This window comes from Adiantum capillus-veneris, chromosome 7 (assembly GCF_014529385.1).
Source record: "Adiantum capillus-veneris isolate H3 chromosome 7, ASM1452938v2, whole genome shotgun sequence".
NCBI classification, from domain to species: domain Eukaryota; kingdom Viridiplantae; phylum Streptophyta; class Polypodiopsida; order Polypodiales; family Pteridaceae; genus Adiantum; species Adiantum capillus-veneris.
In genome coordinates this window covers 65,859,083-65,874,771 of record NC_140937.1, presented here as the reverse complement: position 1 = coordinate 65,874,771, position 15,689 = coordinate 65,859,083, and the positions used below count along the sequence as shown (strand labels likewise).

Here is a 15,689-nt window from a genome sequence, read left to right as displayed (position 1 = left end):
GAAGACCTACCTACTTTAACTCTGTCAGCAACTGCCATAACTTTTCTGAGGTTGTGTCCCCACCAAACCTCTTCACAAAGGCAGCATGTAGTATTAAGTCCCATGCATCCTTGGTAGCTTGGGGCAAAGCATTGTACCAAGACTTGGCCTCTACTTTCTTCAGTATAGGAAAGATTCGTAGTTGTGAGGCATCGTCATCCTTGTTGGAAACCACACAAGCGATGTCAAAGTTATCCAAAAAATCAGTGGTGAGGTCTTCTCCCTTCTTGCCAATGAATGTCGGAAAAGAGACACTTGCCATGGTAGTAAATCAATGAGTAGACAATTACAAAAATTTTTAATTTTTATTTTGGAATGATTTTTTTTCCTAGTTTTCAAATGCCTCGTTTGAGGCCATCGTGAAGAGGAAACCCGATGGAGATTGCACGCATGAGAGTTGAAAAGGGGGGTTTTTAGCCGGTCTTTACCACAAGGCAATAGGATTGGTGAGCACCAAATTATAGGGTATCAAAGTAAGGTGGGAAAATTAAGTTTTTAGAGCTTTGTGTTGAAGTCCAAGGGGGCCTTGGAGGGCCAGGACTTTCAGTGCATCCACGTGACCTCCATAAGATCCCACATGTGCAGACTGAGGCAATCTTGCTCGCTCGCATATAAAGCTGGGGCTGTGGACCTTGGGTTAGCACATGAAGGTAGAGAGAGCACTCTCTAGCATACAGATATGGTGCAGCCTTTTGGTGTTGTGTAGATGGCCAACAATTTTCAAATGCATTCGTAGAGCTCGTGGGGGTTTTTGTCAAGGGCGGTGACGGCCAGCCATGCAGTGACATCGTCTAGAAAAGGCATGATAGTGTTGACATGGCATCATATGGGCGGCCGTTCCAGGGAGCCCTTTGGACAAGAGCAGGTGTAGATGAAGCCTACCTAGTGTCAAGAGAAGAGAACGTAAATCAAGCAGGTTCATATACCCTAGCTCCAATCATAAAAGAGGGTAGTGAAACTGACACCTCTTCAGACCAATCTCTTTACCTTATGGCTGATCAAAACACTATAGCTTATCAATCAACCCAAGTTGAAGAAGGTAATAGATGCAAGGCCGGTTTACATACCAATGGATTTGATTACAAAAAAGAAGACATGCTCATCCAACTCCTCAAGGAGTATAGAGATGTTTTTGATGGTCATATAAGGATCTCAAAGGAGTGTATCCATTGATATTTCAACATACAATCCCCTTGAAGCCTGATGCTAAACCCTATAGACAATGTCCCTACACGTATAATGATACATTTTCCAAACAAGTCAAAGAGGAGATTGACAAGCTTAAAGAGGCAGAGTTCATTTATGAGATTGAACACACAGACGGATGTCACCCATTGTGGTTGTCCCCAAGAAAAATGGGAAATTACGTACATGTGTAAATCTCAAAAAAGTGAACATTGCAACAATAAGGGATAATTATCTTTTACCAATCATGGAGCATGTGCTCAATCAAGTAGCTACTGGAAATCAAGCTTACTCCTTCTTAGATGGATTCTCAAGTTACAACCAGTTAGCTATCAGGATAGAAGATGAGTACAAGACGGCCTTTTCCATGGAATGGGAAACATATGCTTATGGGTGATACCTTTGGCTTAATCAATGCTCCTGCCACATTCCTAAGGCTAATGACACACGCCTTCAAAGAATACTTACGGATATTCTTAGAGATATACATGGATGGCCTTTGTGTTCACTCTATTATTAGGGTAGAACACATTGAGCATCTTGGAAAGATATTCGAGGAGTGCAAGACTTACAGAATCTGCCTAAATCCTAAAAAATGTGCCTTCATGGTAAGTACAATCCTTCATGGTACATTGTGGGTAGTACTGATGGCTCATATACATGTATGTAGTCATTGCACGACCCCTCTATAGGTCAATAGTTGTCTTTATTTGGACTGAAGAGTGTGAGAATTCATTCAAAAAACTTTAAAATGTGCATGGATCAGCACCAATACTTGAAGCACCAAATTGGGATAAAATATTTCATGTTCACATTGATGCTTTGGCATTTGCAATAGGCTATATCTTGGCTCAACCAAGAGAAGGTGCAATGGATTTACCAATTTGCTATGCTAATAGACAATTGAACATGGAAAAAAAGAACTGAACAACCACAAAATGAGAGGGGTTAGATATGATATATATCATTAAAAAATATAGGCCTTATCTTTCGGCTAACAAATTCATTTTCTTCACATACCATCAAGCCCTCTTGTATTTGGTAAACAAACCTTGCAATACGGGGAGAATTGTTGGTTGGTTCATTATATTTCTAGAGTTTGATTTTATGGTAGTGGTAAAGAAAGGAAAAACACACACCTTAGAGCAGACCACCTCTCTATGTTACCAAACAGAGAAGCACTTAAAGGGGTAAATGATGACATACCTGATGCATACCTCCTCAACATCGAGATGGTTCCTAAATGGTCTCAAGAAATAGTCACACTTTGGACGCACAGATGATTATTTATATAGGAATGAACAATCCCTTAGGCATCAAAAGATTAGACAAGCTGATAACTTTCAACTTATGGGAAGAAACTTGTACCATCTGGGATCAAAGAGAATATTACGATTATGCATAAGTCCAAAAGAATATGAATTTTATCTTATGGAAGCCCATGTACAAGATAGCCTTTTATTGTTCCCAAAAGAAGACATACCAATGCCTAAAGCAACTTGGAGTGTATTGGCATGATATGCGTGCATATGTACATAGATATGTCATGAATTGTGCTCAAAGAGAATATTACGATTATTCATAAGTCCAAAAGAATATTAATTTTATCTTATGGAAGCTCTATTGGACTCTTTGAAGTAGCCCCAACCCTAATGGCATAGATACATGGTCACATAGTCTTGCAGAAAGCCACACCTTCTTCCCTCAATTTCTCGCACACACACATCCATGGAAACCTCAAAACTCCCATAGACTCTCTCAAGTGAAAAATTGAAGAGAAAAATATCTCATTCACTCCTCCACACACTCAAAAACAAGACGCGAACGCGACGAGACTGCACTAGACCATCTGTAGGAACCCTGCTTCCTCCCACACACAAAGAGGTGAAAGTGCTGATTCCTGGCTTCAAACGTACTCTCTCATCCTAGAAACTCATAGCACCGTGAGTGATGTGGCAATTTAAAGCCTCTTCACACCATTCTTGAACAGTTTTTGACCTTTTTAGCCACAGTTTTGACCAATTTTGATTCCTAATGGGCATTTTCCGCGGGAGAAATACCAAACGGACTCTAAAATCCACCAAATTTTGTAGGCTTGGTCCTTGATACCCAAACATCATTGCCACATGCTCACTTATGTGCCAAAATTTTAGGGCAGGACGAGGGTGCCCAAACCTCCCACTTGCATAATCTATACTATATATTAAGGAGACTGGTTTTTCAGTGCCACGTGTCAAAGTTTGCTGCATCCGGTGAGTTCCGGTTTATATGAGTGAGGGGGAGAGCTTCGGCGGCCAACCGTACTAGTTTACATTCTAAAAAGCTCAAACACATTCCCTAGATCCAAAAGAAGCCACCTGGAACCATATCTAAGGCGTCGATACCCTATCCATGCACATATGTGTGCTCGGGGGTCGTACCAAACACCGAGCGAAATTTTTCGAGCAAACAAGAAACCGACCAAATGTATATTTAGTCATTGTTATATATGCCTACAATTGAGTATTATGGCAAGTGTACAATGCATGCTACAAGCAAGAATTTTAAGGCATCTCTCTTTCTGTCTCTCATTTCCCTCTAGAATAGCAGTTCAAGACTCGCTTGTAAAATGTCCTTATGACATTAAAATTTTTCTTCTTCTTGCCCCCCCCCCCCCCCCCCCCCCCTCTCTCTCTCTCTCTCTCTCTCTCTCTCTCTCTCTCTTTGTCAAACAAAAATATAAATGACATCATTATGGTTCAAAACAATTAATCCTATTGAGCACTAGCTGCTCATTCTACATCCAAAAAACGACCTTGAAAGTCATAAACATAAAATCCAAAACACGCCTTTGAAATTTGCAAACATCAAGCCTTCTAATAGACATAGGTGAGACCATACGTGCCACAGTAGTGGCGATCATGATGATTGGCCATAAAAGATCAAGGTCCACAGTCTACATTTGGACACTCCTTCTAAAGCCATTGCACCTTTCTGGAGTCATCCACCTTGTCAAATTGAAGCATGGCAAGCTTCAGCTTCTTCTTCTTGTGCTTGAGCTTTTTGGGCTTGGTATTAGTCTTCTTCTTTTTCTTCTTGGCACTGCCGCTCAACCTGAGTACAAGGTGGAGGACCTACGGACAAGGGGACTCTTTTTTAATATTGTAATCAACCAGTGTTTGTCCATCTTCAAGCTACTTCCCAACAAAAATGAGACATTGCTGGTCAAGGATTCCCTCCTTGTCCTAAATTTGAGCCTTGACATTATTGATAGAATGAGAGGGCTCAACCTCGGAATGGTCTTGCAACTCAATGTCCTCCACAAAGATCTACATCTTTGTGGAACAAAGAAAGACCAAGATCCGGATACACATTCTCTCTCTCTCTCTCTCTCTCTCTCTCTCTCTCTCTCTCATACACAAGCCTTGAGTTTAATTTTCCTCGGATAGATACAGAGGTCTCTTGGGATAGTTTTCCCAAGACGTGAAAAGTTTTATAATTTTAGTTCACATGGATGATGGGCGTATCACGGACCTCCATTGTAGAATACCCATCTTTTGCAAGCTCTCACTTGAGAACTTGGTTCAACTCAATAAGAAAATGCACTAACATACGCATCTTGCTCACCTGCTGGGCAGTCATACTCTCTCTCTCTCTCTCTCTTCTCTCTCTCGCTCTCTCGTTTGAACTCATTGTGGTATGACATAACATAAAGATCAATGCTTGTAGATGTTTATCCTCTATCTCACACAATTAGCCCTGCAGAGATTTCAACTTTAATTGCCTTCACATAAGAAAACGTCAAATGTTATCTAGAATTCTTTCTTCTGTCCATACTTGAAAATTATTTACTTCATGTTAATAAGATGATCAAGAACATCATCCTTTGGTAAAATGCAACTCTTAACTCGGCCAAACCATTTGTAACACTGGCTTGCAACAAAATCATAAATCGCATCTCTTAAGGGAGTTGGGATCACCAATAGGGCACTGAGTAGAGGGTAAGGAAAAGGGGCCACTCTAAGTGCAGCCATAGACGACTGAAGGTAGCTAAGTGGCAAGTCAGCTTTGTCGTCAGCAATGAAACCCACTGTCTTCGGCCTACCTAAATCTACTAAATCTTTTGAGCGATCTAAAATATTGAGCTTTCCTCTTAACAAAGCTGGGAAACAGTGTCAGGGCCCCATTTTGAAGAAACGAGGGGCTTCTGACAAGCAGACAAGAGTTTGGTACTGCTGATGATGCGCATTCTCTTTTGTTCTTTGTCTCGAGTCTCAACACTTCAGCTCATCGTAGCTCTCTCTCTCTCTCTCTCTCTCTCTCTCAAAAACTCTCCAAAACAGTCCGCGCCGGCGCGGACTGTTTCAAAGAGTTTTTTTTGCTTGGTATACTCATAAATAAGCGCCTAGCCTCTGCAATTGTTTGAAGCCTAGAGTGTCAAATCAACTCATTATACTCTCCCTCCCTCAATCAAACAAGCACTATCTGCGAGCATCGAACAGGTATGCATACCAAGCATTAAAAAAAACTCTCTGAAATAGTCCGCGCCGGCATGGACTGTTTCAAAGAGTTTTTTTTTAATGCTTGGTATACGTGATCAGAGGTTGTCCGGCGTAGACTGTTTCAGAGAGTTTTTTTTTTAATGCTTGGTATACGTGCTCACAGGTCGTACCTTTTTAAATCATACTAAAGTGAATGAAACTTTTCTCCCCACACTCGAGCTTAAGCTCTTGAGCTAAGCCAATCCAATGATGTCATTCTGCAATGCCATGATTATAGAAAAAACAGTTCTTTGCCCTCAAACTGTCTGCCTTGCCATCCACCATATCTCCCCCTGATTTTCCTCCCGCGTCCGGTTGGACATTTATCTCTTCGTTAAGACTTTGAAATGAAACTAAAAACAAATTTCTTGAGATTCCACTTAAAATAGCATACTTTAGAATTGTGGCTACATAATTTCAATCAAATTGGTCCCCCCTACTTTGTTCATGTTTGACTAATCTCTATCTTGACCCTTATCTCATAAACTCAAAATAAATGAAGTCCAACCCACAACAACGGACAAGTTTTGACTTCATGTGGAATTCACATAACCTCTCTAACAACCTGCATGAGATGCACTCCTTTCTAACCCATGCATAAAAAATATATATTGCACCTGTTCCTTCTCTGCGTGTGTCGACTTGCCTCCCCTGCCCCTATCTTGCCACCCTCAGCCTTCGTGCCCAACCTTCTCTTCTACTCGCTGCCTGTCGATAGTCCTTGCTTGCCGTGTCATGTGCCGATCACATCTTCCTAGATTCTCACCTTTTTTTTAATTTACCCCAAATGATATCCCCTACTCAGTACCCATCTATTATATAGTTATTCATTGGATTGTTGAGATCCGGCATCACAAGCGTCCTACATTGATATGATGTGAATTGCATTCCATTTAAGATCCGAGATCTCAAGCGCTCTCTCTACATATGAACACAAAGAAGGTTGGAGGCAAGGCAATGATAACACATATGAACATAGAGAGGCTTAAGAGAATGCAACAGTAGCACATATGAAGACATGAAAGGCTAGATGCAAGTACCTTGAGGGATGCTAAGGTAGATGCAACCGAGATTGTCCATAGTGTAGATTTTAGAGGACAAAGCACCACATAACAAAGGTGGGAGGAATGCTCACACCGGGCAAATCCAAGAAGAGACAAGGCATGGAGGTGTTCTTGCAGGTCAAGTTCTACATTCATCTTGATAGACTTTGCTCGATTTTTTGATTGCTCGAAAAGGTTTTCTCGGAGTTTGAAATTCCCCTGTGCTCGGGTGTCCGCACACAAACCTGACTATTCACAATGTATACACGTTGCATCATTTTTAAAACTTGAAACCAGTTTGCAAAGCTCCAAGATGCATGTCTTTGCATCTCTTTGTACATATGCCCATGCATATACATGCTACTTTGTACATGCCAAAAATGGTCTATCATGATTGCCCACCCTCAAAGAGCATCTATGCTCAGCCAAGAGACCATTTGCATCTCAAACCACATTCCTTGCAAAATATTTCTTCAATATATAACCATTTATTCTATAGCGCAAACGTTCTCCAGAGAGCCTTTCCAACTCATATGTGCCATTAGAAAATAGCCGCTTCACTTTGTACAGCCCCAACCGTTTGTCCTTCAACTTATTTTGAAAAATGAAATCCAAGCAAGAGTCATACTTCATCACTAGATATCCCTCTTTAATCTCTTTCTCTGGCAGCCTCTTATTAATTTTCTCCATCCTTGTCTCTGCTTGTTGAAGATAATAATCCCTCTTATCCCTCTTTAATCTCTTTCTCTTGCAGCCTCTTATTAATTTTCTCCATCCTTGTCTCTGCTTGTTGAAGATAATAATCATTGGCTTTCTCTCTATTCACTTGCAACAACTATAGAGCAAGAATTCATTCCTACAGCTTGTCTTTATGCTCGCCTTGCATTCTACACAACAATTTCAAGGAATCCAACTGCACTTATATGGGCATGAGATCTTCCTTTCCATAAACAAGCTCATATGGCAAAAACTGTGTAGACACTCTATACGTAGTTCTATAAGCCCACAAACACTTTTCCAGGTCATCCGAGTCCCACTCTTTAGGATGCTCTCTAGCATACTTTGATTGCATCTTCACAATTTGACCATTGCAGTTTTCAACCAGCTGATTGCATTGTGGGTACTAAGGAGAAGAATGCTTATGCTAAATATTCAATTTCTCCATGAGAGCACCAACAAGTTTTCCCCTAAACCGTGGTCCACGATAAGAAATGATAACCATAGGAGCTCCAAACCTACAACACACCTGTTCATACAAAAAAGAGGACACTCTTCCTGCTGTTACATCTTTCACATCTTTTTCTTCCACCCATTTTGTCAAATAGTCCACATCCACAAGGATATAGTTTTTGCCATTGTTGGTCCTTGGCATTGGACCTACAACATCCACTCTCCATTTTGCAAATGCATCAAAGAAATTATAGATTTTTGAGGCTCAACTAGAAGCTTTTGATTTGCAAACACTTGGCATTCATGACATGACTTGCACCAGAAATAAGCATCTCTCATCATAGAGGGTTAACAGTAACCCGCTATCAAAATATGAAAGACAACCTGATCCTTACCTTGATGGACAATTTCTTCATGGTAGTGCTTCAAAATCAAGCCTATTTCTTCTTTGTATGGCACTTTCCTCAAATTGTCATGTCTTCCATAAAACATGAGATCCTCACCTACCAACATGTAGTTTCTTGCTTTTGCAACCATTCTCTTACACCGAACCTTTGACATGCCTTATGGACATTGTCCTTTACTAAGAAATATTTCTACATCTGACAATGATTCCCTTCCTACATATAAGGCTTCCTTGACCTTTAAAGGAGCTACCAAGGCATCCAACTTGTCCCTAGCCAACTCATCAACTTCTTTATTCTGCTCACAAGGAACATGTTTAATATGTATCTTCTCAAACTCATGCAAAAGCCTCTTGATGCCATAGAACCACTTCTTCAAATTGTCTTTCTTAACATTCCACAAACCAAGCAATTGATTCATGACTAGCAATGCATCCCTTTTTGCAATGACCCTCTTCAATCCAAACTCAACACACTGCTTCAACCCAAGAAAAAACATGAGATACTCAACCTCATTGTTACTTTCAGCTTCATCAAGATCATAAGCTCTAGAAAATATTATCTTCTTTTGGGTTCTTAATGATTACCCCACCACTTGTCTTTTGAAGAACTTTCCTGTATGCACCATCAAACATCATTGTGTACGCATGTGTAATATCCACTTCCTCTTCATGATTATCATTGTCAATTCTTGGGTAAGATGGCAACTCCACTCCCTTGTGTACCACTATGTCCACCAAATGAGCTTTAATAGAATGGTCCACTTTAAACTCAAAATCATACTCTTGAAGCTCCAAAGTCCACTTTAAGATGTGCTTTCTAGGCTTCAAATGTTGTACTACATTTGGCAAAAGGTTTGATGTGGTGAGCACATAGAACTTTTGGGGCAATAGATATGTCTTGAACCTGCGACAAGCTGCAAGAACAAGGTAAATACCCACTATTCCATTTCTATGTAGAAGAACTTTCTTACATTCTTCATCTTGCTCTCAAAATAGACTGGCTTGAAGTTCCTTCCATGATTCTGTAAAGAGCACTGACCCAAAAGCTACTGACCCCACACTGATAGATACATAAAAAATTGATTACAAGTCAAGAGGACTCATTGTTGGTAAAGCACACAATACCTCCTTGATACCATCAAAAGCCTATTGCATGTCTTTATTCCACTCAAACCCTTAAACTCTTTGACTCAATGTTTGGAGAGTACACATATTGACATAGCATCCATAAAAAACATGACACGTACCTGAGATTATGCACAAATGATGCCAAATCCTTTGTGTTGCTTGACGGATCCATAAGCAATAAGGCCTTAAATTTCCCTAGGTCGGCTTCTATTTCATTTTGGGAAACCACATGTCCTAGCAAATGGACTCTAGCATGAGAAAACTTACACTTCTTTGGGTTGATTTTCCCACCCTCTTGTTGAAGCCTTTCAAAAATCAACCTCAGCTTCTCCAAATGTGTGACCCTGGAGCTATAACATCCAATGTCATCCATGAAAACACGATTGAACTTACATAAGTAGGGACCAAACACTCTATTCATCCACCCTTGGAAGGTAGCATATGCATTAACCAGCCCAAAAGGAATTCTTTTGTATGAAAACAACCCCAAGGAAATGAAGGTCATCTTCAATAGATATTTGATTGCTATCAAGATCTGAAAGTAGCCAAAAAATCCATCCATGATTTAGTAGCGTTCATGACCTGCAACTTGATTGAGGATTTTATCCAGGAAGGGTAGTGGATAATGATTCCTTTTTGTGGTAGCATTAAAGATGAAATCTTCTTCCAAAAGCTTCATCACCTCTTCACAAAGTTCCCTCTCATGAATGACCCCCAACCTCCTAAGATTTTGAACCTTTGGCTTGGCACCTTCTTTTAGATTGATTCTATGCCCGACCCCTTTTGCTCCTTGCAACTCTGTATATTCAATGGAGAATAGATTTGGAAACTCTACAAACATGTCTTCATACTCCTTCTCTCCGTCAAGTCCTCTCTTAACATGTTGTTGGGGGTCCCATCGTTGCAATAGCTCCAATGACCAACAAAATTGTCAATACGGAGGGATGAGCTACCCGGCTAGGGCATGGAAACACTCACATGGTTACTGAGCTAATCGTGGAAACACAAATGGTTAACTCTACGAGGTGAGCTTCTCGGCTTATGCAGGAGCTAAGCCGCAATGAAGGGCAATATCCATATCCACTTCTCTTCACCTCCAATCAACCCAATCACACACACTACGATTGCAAGATGCACACAACGCTAATCCTATCATGCAACACACTAATCGCAAGCACACAAACATAGATCTATCGAGCACCACACTCCAATCAAATCTACATGCACACACAAGCAAAAGGGGGCAATCACACAAGATTAGAGAGGGATTAACCACTAATTAGTTAAGATCTAGTTAATCTAAGCATCATAGACAATCATAAGAAGTAAGAGAGAGGCATAGTGAGAGAGAATGAATCATTGATTAGTGTTAATCAAATCTCATGAGCAAGGAGAAGCTCAAGGACTCCATAGCCACACACCTCAAGAGCTCTCACCAAAAAGTGCTCTCAACAAATGACTTGAGAACCCTAATTTCTTTTACACACTACCTTATATACCTAGGGTAAAAATATGCAATGTCCAGGCGCCCAAGGCCTTTAGGGCTCACCACTTACTGAATCTGCAACCTACGCACGATAAGTGACCTATTCTTTACAACTTGGAACTCTTATTGAGCCCGTAACACATTAAAATATTACAATGTCTTGAAATAAATCGGGAATTTACAATACGTGACCATTTTGGGAAAACGTAGAAAATGTGTAACTCCAATATTTAGTGCTTCTTTGCATTCATCCTTGATGTGCATCGTACGTCTTCGATTTTTAGCAGCTTCTGTTAACTGATGTTGACCCAGTTAACATTCCTCCCTTCCTATTTTAGTGCCCGTCCTCGGGTACTGTTGAAAGGTGTCCATGGAGGCTGTGGAAGGTTTTTGATTGGTGGTTGATGGGCTGATTGTCTTCATTGGTCGTTGAATTTGTTGATGAGGTTCACTTTGCTGAAACATCTTCATTGGTTTGAATAGTCTTGTGAGAGAGATGATGTTGCATTTGTCAATTTAATAGCATAATGATGAGGCTGTTGTTTATTTAGGGAAAGTATGTACAAGGGAAGTAGAATGATGAGGTTCTAAATTAGGGTCTAATATCTGGATGAACAAAGGGAAAAAACATAGTGGGAAAAAAGTGCCTTTGGTATACGCGCATTATTGGAGTACTTATTAGCATGGAAAATATTAATAAAGTACTCAAGGAATTATTTGGTGATAGATATGGAATTAAAAGGACAACAAATATGAGAGGGTAGCATGATGGAACATTGGTTTGCATGTTGTAGTCCAGTCAAGGTGCATAGGTGGAAGCAAAAAAGAGTGTCTAATGCCTATGTCCGATGATGGGACATCCTATTTACGCATACACAAAAATGCATGGGAAACAATACGCTGTGCAAGAAAGATTTTGAGGGGTTCTTCAGAAAGACAGTGTAGCTATAAAAGCATATGGCATGGCTTTGCAAGCTGGCACCCATTTAAGAATGGTTTTTGTTGGCGAGGGTATGTTGTAAGACAGGGGTGACTAGAGCCTGAGAGTCCTCCACCCAACCACACTTATATAGGCATGCCCTTGGCCCTTTGCCCTAGTTGGACTCCCCGTTCCACACCACCTAGCCCGGCCCTGCCTTATCTAGTCCGGCCTTGCCGGTGTCTTGACATTACTCCCTCCTTAAGAAGAGTTTTCGTCCTCGAAAACAAAAGTGGAAAACTTCTTCTTAAGAACACTAATGTTTTCCCAAGTGGCACCTTCTTCAGGTCGGTCTTTCCACTTGATTAAAGCTTGTTGTCATACGTGATGACGTGTACGCAACTCGTGATAATCAAGAACACGTTCTAGTTCATGCGGTAAGGTAGGAGGTTCAATGTAATCAACCAAAACCTATTGGTGAATGACATTGTCGTCCCCATGTAACTTCTTTCGTAGAGGGCTTACATGAAACACCGGATGAATGCGAGAATGTGAAGGTAGTAATAGTTTGTAGGCACGATCACTGACTCACTTGAGGATTTTGAAAGGCCCACAATATTGGGGAGATAATTTAGGTGTTGATCTAGCTTTTAAGACTTTCTGAATGTTCTGGTACACGTAAAAATACTTCCTCCCCTTCTTCAAAGGTAACTTGCTGACGTTTCTCATCAGCGTATTTCTTATACCGATCTTGTGCTTGTCGGACATTCTGGCGAGCAAGTTTCAGCATATCCATATGAAAATCCTTAACCTGTTGGAGTTTTTCGGTTGCCAACCCCACCGTAACTGGTGACCTAGGTTGAAACCCGTACATTAGCATGAAAGGACTAAAACCTGTTGTGACATGCTTAGCACTGTACTCGAGAATAGGTAAGTATTCTTCCCAGTCTGACTATTTTTTGCTGACGTATGCTCTTAGCATATCCTCTAGCACCTGGTTAACTCATTCTGTTTGACCATCCATTTCTGGATGATCAGTTGTACTGAGGTTTAGTTTTGTACCCAATCTTTTAAATACAGCTCTCTAAAAGTGGATGTTAAACTTGGGATCACGGTCACTAACAATGTTACTTGGCAAACCATACAATTTGTATAGATTGTCCACAAATAACTCTGCTAGTTCTGGTGTCTTAACCATTTATTTGGTTGGAATGAACTTACATATTTTAGTCAACCTGTCTACGACCACCCATACTGAGTCATGACCTTGTATAGTGGTTGGTAATCCTACAATAAAATCCATAGAGATACTTTCCCATTTTCCATTGGGAATCTCCAAAGGATGTAAGAGTCCTCCTGCTTTTAGGCGCTCTGCTTTTTTGGCAGTGCAAGACATAAGCTTGAACAAAGCGATGTATACCTGGCCAGTAAAACTGTCGCTGTACGAGAGAATAAGTTTTTCTAATTCCCGGGTGCCCTGCACTTGGATTATCATGACATTCATAAAGAATTTGGCGCCAAATGTCCGTGTCCGTCAGTACAAAAACTCTCCCCTTGTGGAGTAGGTACCCATTGTCGATGGTAAAATGCTTCCATCGGTGTAGTTCATCACTTGATAAAGGAGAACTAGGTGTGGAGGTTAACTGTACACTACCATCGTTGGAGTGAGAAGGATCCCTCTTTTGAACATGGCTCCACACTTTGGAATATGCTTCATCCATCTCATATTTGCCCTTGAGAGAATCTAAAAATTCACTACGAAGTTCCGCGAACAAGAGCGAATTAATCTCTGGCATTCTACTTAGAGCGTCTGCCACTACATTGTATCAACCTTTGCGATACCTTAGCTTGACGTCATATTCCTGAAGGATCTCGGCCCACCTGACTTTTCGACCCTTTAAATATGTTTGTTGTGTAAACCATTTGATGCTTTCATGGTCAAACACAATCTCAAATTGAGCACCATACAAATAATGCAGCCATGTTTTTAAGGCCGACACTATTGCATAGAGTTCGCGTTCGTAAGCATAATAATTTTGCTGAGCTGCATCAATCTTCTTACTTTCAAATGCAATCGACTGTTCGTCTTGTAACATGACTGCTCCAATAGCATGATCACTGGCATCCGTTTCCAAAACGAATGGTTTCAAAGGATTTACAATAGCTAGTATAGGACCTGTAGCTAATGCATCCTTGAGCGTATCAAAACTGTGTTGTTGAGTGGATCCCCACTGAAAAGCTTTTCCTTTGCCTTTAAGTTGATCCGTCATAGGAACAACAATTTGAGCATAGTTTTTAACGAACCTTTTGAAAAAACCTGCAAATCCTAAAAATATATGTAATTCTTCCAGATTTTTAGGAGGATGCCATTTTCTGACGGTATCCACTTTGGATTGATCCATGTATAGGCCATGAGTTGAAATAACATGCCCTAAATAATAAATTTCATCTTTTAGAAAATCACATTTAGATTCCTTGGCATATAACTTGTTTGTACGTAACAACTCAAACACCTGTCTGAGATGTTGTAAGTGCTCTTCTTCAGAAGCACTATAGACTAAGATGTCATCGAGGAAAACAATGACAAATTTGCCCAAATATGGCTTCAAGACACTATCCATAAGTGTCATGAATGTTGCGGGCACATTGGTTAACCCAAAGGGCATCACCAAAAACTCGTAGTGTCCAAACCGTGTTCGGAAGACAGTCTTAGGTATATCGGCAAGCCGAAAACAGACTTGGTGATATCCTGACCGCAAGTCAATTTTTGTAAAAATGCGAGCATGAGCTAGCTTATCAAATAACTCATCTACTCTTGGCAATGGGTATTTGTTCTTAACCGTACCGCATTTAAGCCCCGGTAGTCTACGCACATGCGCATACTGCCGTCCTTTTTCTTCACTAAAAGGATAGGCGAAGCCCATGGTGAAGAACTGGGTTGTATAAACCCTCTGCTAAGGTAGTCAGCAAGCTGTCGTTCCACCTCAGCAGCCTCTAAGTAACTCATATGATAAGGTGGTTTACTAATAGGTTTACAGCCTACAACCACGTCAATGCTATGTTGCACTGATCGTGTCGGTGGTAATCCTGGTGGAAAATCATTAGGAAACACATCTTGGAATTCCTTTAATAATTGCTGTAATTGACTAGCAACCTTTGCTTGTTTCGAATTAGCAATTAGTGGAATAGAGGAGAGAGAAGCATGCGGCGTTGAAGAATGTTCAACTGACTCAATGTTAGAAAGAAAATGAGACAGTGAGTAACACAAGAAAACCTGTTCTATTTCATTATCAGAAACGAGCTGCATAAGCTCGGCGGTACAAATTAGTGGTGATGAAGGTATATCCTTTTCTCCTAACAGCAACACATGTGCGCCATGGGATTCAAACATCAAGCTGTTGTGCTCATAGCTACGCTTTAGTGATGGTCCTAGGCTATGCAATCACTCCCTACCAAGAACCACATCAGCCCTTTCCATATTCATAACTTGAAAATCCAAACAAGTAGAGTACCCTTGTACTTCTAATGGAACAACTCGACATTGAGTATCCCATATTTTAGTATCATGTCCATTCATCATTGCTACCTTGTAGCGGTGGGTACTCGAAGTTTGAGCTTTTTCACCAATCCATAATTGATGAAATTATGAGTAGCACCGTCATCTACCAAGATGCGCACCTTGTGCCCTTGCAGATATCCGTGCATACGTACTAACTCATGTGGTCCAAAGGTTTGTTGCCACATGGAAGCTGTGAGACAACCTTCATGCACCACCTTAGTGTGTGTTACTTCC

The 15,689-nt window shown here is 40.7% G+C and overlaps 1 pseudogene; it reads right to left on the bottom strand.

Annotated features, from left to right (window-relative positions):
• Positions 1 to 4,070: 4,070 nt before the first annotated feature.
• Positions 4,071 to 4,538, bottom strand: LOC147453982 (ubiquitin-ribosomal protein eS31 fusion protein-like; annotated as a pseudogene).
• Between the last annotated feature and the right edge of the window lie 11,151 nt (positions 4,539 to 15,689).